Genomic DNA, 6,239 nt, shown 5'->3' on the forward strand with positions numbered 1-6,239 from the left:
GCGGTGTGAGAATAATTACAATCTTTGTGCAAGCATCTTGCAGATGTAGGTGGTTCTCTGAGTTCGTTTTGAATTATCCATGCGCGCTTCATCCGTCCCTTTTGAAGTATTTCATTTTTATTTTTTCAGCATGAGTTTACAGTAGAGGAATACAACGCAGTGTGGGCTTTTATTGTTATTTATTTATTATTTATTTTTGCTTGTCATGACATTTTCACATTAAAAAGGCCTTGACTACATCTGGCAACCAACTGGCTGGTTTACACGCGATGTTGTGTTTAAAAACAATTGGATTCATCCAATCGGAACAAAAACCAGTCTTCGCGCAAATACAAGGCGAAGGAACGGGATGTTCCGATACTTCATTGTTTGTGTTTATTGTTTAGGCGTATGTCTTGCAAATGGTGATCGCTGCTGCACGGTCAGAACAAGTGACCATTAGTAGCCAAACAGATAATAAATAGGTTCAAAAATTGCTTGGCCTAACCCTTTAACTTCTTCACTGAATCGTTCTCTTGAACTGAAAATTTTTAAATTATAATTTGCCAAGAAGACTCGATTTCGGATCGTCGCAAAGTGCTGATAAAGAAAATGTTTTCGGCTTTAAAAGGGTTAAAAATTGTATGCCATATTCTGCACTGTTGAAAAAAGCTTTCTTTCACTTCCTTTCTTCTTCTCCGTCTGTTCTTTCGTCTTAACCCTTCCTCCTATTTTCCGTTAACGATTACCATTGAGACGGTTTAGTGTGTCAGTCGATCGCAAGCTCTCCTCACATCTATGTTGGCAGTTCCATAGGAAAGACTTTGATACAAAACCTTGTTTTTCGACAAAAAGCCACAAATTAATGTATCTGGGAGACAGATGTGTACAGTTGGTCATCTGCCGGGCATCCAGCATTTACACTGCTTTGATTCGCGCGTGTAATAAAATGTTTTTAAGCTGGAAGTGTGGCTCACAGATTTTTGCTTTAACACCGATTTTCCTCCCCAACATCCACGAAACAAACAATAACAAGTGAAAAAGATCTGCAAACATGTTTAATTATTCCTTTTTACTGACTGACATCGATTACATTCTGCTCGTTGTATGTAACAAGGCGTTAACCGACGATGGAAGGTCGGTGTTTCAAATTTTAGCAATTTTTTATGATTTCGTTTAAATTTGTTGCCCTATAAAATCAATGTGCTTTTTGCAATACCCACACAATCGACACATTCGAATCATGGATGATACGAACACACCTTTCGCATGTACCGTTACAACCAACCAAACCGATCGCTCCCGGCAGTTACTTTATCATCACAGAGAACATCTCCACGGCACAGCACTTAATTCCTACAAAATAAAAATATTTGTAAGATTTTACATTACACCCGAACTTAAGGTTGTCATCACAAAATTTTGTTCTCCTGTTATGACAATGGTGGCCATTTACGGCATCATAAACTATTAATGATACAGGTCTGACAGTTTCATAAGAAAAAAGTAATCAAGTTTTCACTTATTATTAGTCATTTTGAAAAGACAATTTTTATGACATGAACGATGTTAAGGCTATAAAAATTCAATTTTTTATTGTTAAAAATTGCAAGCCTCTTTTCTCTTTACTCAAATCAAATGTTCAAAAAGGATAAACAGATAAAAGCAGACATAATTCTCGAGTTTGCTGCTTTTTAAATGTGTGCAAAATTTAAAGAAAAATGCAGAACTGCAATGCCTTCAGGGTCGCTTTAAGTATTCTGAAAAGGATTTGAAATGCCAATATGCTTTTAAAGGAATAGAAATATCTGAAAATCATTTACATTCCACCTCTTTGCCTAATAAAACTTGTAGAAAAAGTCTGCCTTTTATAATTTCCATAAATGCACTTTTAAAGTTGCAAACCCTTTCTAGAAGCTTTACAGTTACCTCGAGATTATTACTCTGCTTAATTCCAGTAAAAGATATCAAAACTTTAGAAAATTTCTGATGTTTTGCAATTTTCTTCTTTCAGGCTCTCCCTAACAATAAATTAATTTTACTGTTGGTCTACTGATTAGTAACAAACTGCAAATATTACTTGCCATTATGCACATTTATTTTGTGAAATTGTTTTTCTGGAGAGAGTGAAACAAAAAGGTCAGCGCCAGACTACAAAAAATAAGTTGCACCCATTATCTCATTTCTTGCCAAGAAAACCCTTCGACATTTCTACCTATGTCAGCTTGATAAACATCAGAAATCAACTTTGGTTCCAGAAATAATGATGGTGCGGTTTCAGTGTTGCCAGGGAACAGCTCAGACTGAGTTATGCTAAACAAATAATTACAAACATACTTTTCAGATGTATGAATTTTCCTATTTTTTGGGGCTCTTAATGAGTTATAATCTCTTAAAAATATAATGCAATGAGATTGCTTTGACTCTTTTTTCCAATGTTTGTGTAGAGGAATATAAATATGTTTTAAATTACTCTGAAATGGAAGAGCACAGAGCAAATGTTAAGCTGTGAGATGTCTCGACTGGGTGGTTCACAACCTTTTGTCTCTCGATTTTGTCACTATGAAAAAGCTGCTGCAGCATGCAGAAAAATAAAAGTATGAATTTATTACACAATACAATGAAGCATATTTGCATTTATATTATATTTGAGTGCCTGTGTTATTCTTTATGATTTTTTCAAATTGAAAATCAAAAATAATTTTATTCAAGAACGAACTGGTATGCTCAAACTTTGCCAAAAAAAAAAAAACATTGTCTACTGAGCTGATTTAAACATTTCTATCAAGACTTTTGCTAAAATGTTGGGTAAAAATCCTAAACAACCCTAGTCCTTTTAATTTGCTTTAAAGCTAGTGATGCTGGTTTGAATCATGCTTTGCCTTTCCAAAAACAAGGACAACTGCTGTATATTTTGCAATTTATGTTAAAGAAATAATTATAATAAAAAGCAAGCTAGATGGAGCAATCACACCTTCATGAAAGCAGTGTCTTTACAAACTACTGTGAGAAACCGGCGACAAGCGTTTAAATGCGACACTTCTTTCAGAATTTTTTTTTTTTTTTAAATGCAGACGGTCGTGGAAACATTATAAAAACAGGGTTCCCAGGGATCAGGGATGGTGCCAAAAAAGGACCTTAAAAGGACCTTTCATGCATTCGTAAGTACCTAAGTGACAGTCATCAATGCTTAAGTTTTTCTCTTGTGTGGTCGGAAAGATGTATTATTTATGAATCTGTGGTCTTCTCTATGTTCTCAAATACATGTATTTCTAGTAATAAATAATCAAAGAGTTAATTTTGATGCCTGTCTGCCATATTTAGATAAGATAACTTAAAAAGTGTCCTTAGCGCGCTGATAACATACACCGTTAATGTTCCAAGTTTTCTAGAAATCTAAGTAATAATAATTGCAAAACCTGAAAGCCATTCTTTGGTGTAATACAAAAGTCAGTTCACGTGTCTCTCTCTCCCGCACACACACTCTAACGGGAAGAGAGAGAGAATAGAGCTATGCACAGTAGTACTAGAAGATCAAGGTTCAAGAAAGAGTAAGTTTCTAAAGACTTTGAAAAAAGAGTGTTTTTGCGAATATGGAAGGGCACTAGTGTTGTACAGATGTGTAGACCAAACATGCGGCGAAAAATCGGCCGGTATTTTGCACCAAAGTCGACTCCGGAAATAAATTGTGGTAATATTTTATCGATAAAAGGACTTAAAAGGGTCACAGAGAAAATGTAAGACCTGTGCGAGAATTTGAAAGACCACATGGCAAATAAAAGGACTTAAAAGGCCTTTCGGCGAAAATTCAATATAAAAGGACTTAAAAGGACCTTGCAAGGACCTGGGAACCCTGTAAAAATTCGTGGATATATTTGTATCAAGAATATTTCAGTCGACATTTTTGTTTAAATTGTCTTTAAATGTGACACTAGAAAATGCTATCGTGGCGATGATTTTTTTTTTTTTGTGTCTCGCACTACTTACAAACACACACACAAGCGCGTGTATTCAGGTATGTTGCGGAGACATTTATGCAGATGTATTCAGTGAAAGGATCAAAGAACGAATCCTACCCTCCCTCTCTCCAAACAACAAAAGCCGCATCAGACACTGGCAAGCAGGGCCGGCTAGCAACGCGGTGCTAAAATCATAAAAATGAAACTTGCCTTTAGAGAATGGAGCAGAACTAAGCCCGAGCTTTGCGAGTGTTGATGCCTGCATTATGGTGTACTTACTATGTCGCCACCAGTTCGTCATACGATATAGTCCGGCTTCCCCGCCATTCACAACACGAGTGTTTAACTGACTTGACCGTTGGGGCGTCTTTCACTACCTGCGTGTCGACAAAAGGGATTTTTAAAACTGTATATTTATGCGGCTGGCTCTTTGTGTTTAAGACTTGTTCAGACGATTTTATTGGATTCTTATCTGAAGTGCTTTTTAATTAAGAAGAGAATAAAAGAAACACGGTGCGGACCTGGACGGAAAAACAACATGGCGCCTGCCGCGGTCGTCTGCTCCCGCGTAAGGAGAGGAAACGAGGTGAGAGCGGTTATCTAGGCCAGTCAGCGTAAAACACTGCCACCCTCCCTGACACACTCTTTACCCACCTCCCTGATCGATAACTACTAAATCCGGTTCCCCCTCGTCCCGTAACAGAAAAGAAAAATGGCTTTATTACCTGAGAGCGTCTGGAGTCGGGGGGCACTTCAAAACAGATATATTCCAAAAGCCAGCCATTTGTCAGCGCAGCCGACCAGCGCTCGGCAGGAGCGACACAGCGCGCGCACTTTTTGCGTGACGTGGCGGGTCGCGGGCTCCGTGTTGTCAGCCAGTGCCAGCGTCAGTGGAGGCCAGGGGCTCGCTGGCTTTTGTGCAAACACGCTGGCAAGCACAAGGCCAGGGCAAGGCCGGCGACCTCTCGCTCACCTCCGCCCTTTGACCCCTGCCGAACTACGCTACGCTGCCGAGCACGACAAGGAAGAGGTCTCCGATGGCGCAGCAGCGAGACCTCTTCTAAAGCTGAGTCGGCACATCAGTAGGGGGGGGAGAGACCTGTGTCCTAAATTTTTTAAAGCGACCCCCCTGACACATACACACACACACGATTGCCCACGGGCGCTTGTCTCTTTGAACGACAGCGGCGGGTCAGCAGGCCGGGCAGGAGGTCACGGGAGACGCCATGGCGGTGAAGCCCACATTCCACGAAATCTCCTTCACTTTCTCCTTTTCTGTGCTGCCACAGAGGCACTGCCATGACACACTGACTGATGCCTTTTTTTGCCGAGCGCACACACAGGCCGGAAACCGCTCGCGCCCAGCCACAATAAATTGATGACCTTCTCTTATCAGGTGTCCATCTCGCTTCTGAGGCAATGAACTTTACATATCAATGTGTACTGTCGAGGCTGGCGGGGAGGTGGGAGACGAAGGGTGGTGTGTGGGGGGGAGTAGGAGAGGTCGACTGACGGCCTACTTCCCGCAGGTTCCAGCAGGCGGCGCTCTTGTCATCGGTGGGCGGAGCTTAGGGGGTGACTGATGGGTGAGATGCCTGCCTGGTGGAAATGAGGTCGAAAGACCTCTTCTATCACTTTCACCCTCCTCCCCAACACTCCTCCCCGACCCCCATCAGTGGTCAGACGGGTATCGCACTACTGTCAGTGTGTCGGAGATCAGATGTTGAGATGTACAACTGTCAGAAGAAGCGTCTGGCAGCCGAGACAATAGACTCTGTCAACAGCTCCTGTCACATCTTGCTAATCACATTTTCAGTTTATCGAATTCAAAAACAAAACAAAAATACAACCGTACCATTGCTCATACCAACAGGTCTTCTAATAGCATTTAGAGATTTCTATGTAAATATTAAATATATTTGAGTATAGTAATAACCTAACCAAAAGTCTGGGTGGGCAATGTCTCTGACAATCGCTTACAAGTGACAAATGTTTCCGATTTATCCTAATGTGTAAAGAATATTCAGTGACAACTTCACACACGCGCGCGCGAGCACTCTAATTACCAGAGAAACACATGCATAGATAGAAAAGATATGAAACGATGGCATACCCACAATTAAGAAAAAAAAAACCTGGTGAATTCAACCCAAGGTTTTCGTCATGGACACATCTTGCACTCGTGGCTAAAGTACAGACAGAGAAAGGATGACAAAGAAACGAGGAAATATACCAAAAACTATGAAATGCAACACAAATTCAAGACCAGGCTTTTCGGCAAGTTTTCTGAATTTTATTGTA

The 6,239-nt window shown here is 40.4% G+C and overlaps 1 long non-coding RNA gene across 2 annotated transcripts; it reads right to left on the reverse strand.

Moving 5' to 3' along the window:
• Positions 1–1,087: 1,087 nt before the first annotated feature.
• Positions 1,088–5,577, reverse strand: LOC112562342. Of its 2 annotated transcripts, none has more exons than XR_003098846.1 (2): positions 4,056–5,577; positions 1,088–1,335 (listed from the first exon to the last, which is right to left on the reverse strand). It is a non-coding gene; the product is annotated as an uncharacterized LOC112562342 (long non-coding RNA). The 2 variants fall into 2 exon arrangements; XR_003098845.1 differs by having other exon boundaries at positions 1,088–2,553.
• Positions 5,578–6,239: the final 662 nt, after the last annotated feature.

The sequence above is a fragment of the Pomacea canaliculata genome, linkage group LG1, assembly GCF_003073045.1.
Source record: "Pomacea canaliculata isolate SZHN2017 linkage group LG1, ASM307304v1, whole genome shotgun sequence".
NCBI lineage: Eukaryota > Metazoa > Mollusca > Gastropoda > Architaenioglossa > Ampullariidae > Pomacea > Pomacea canaliculata.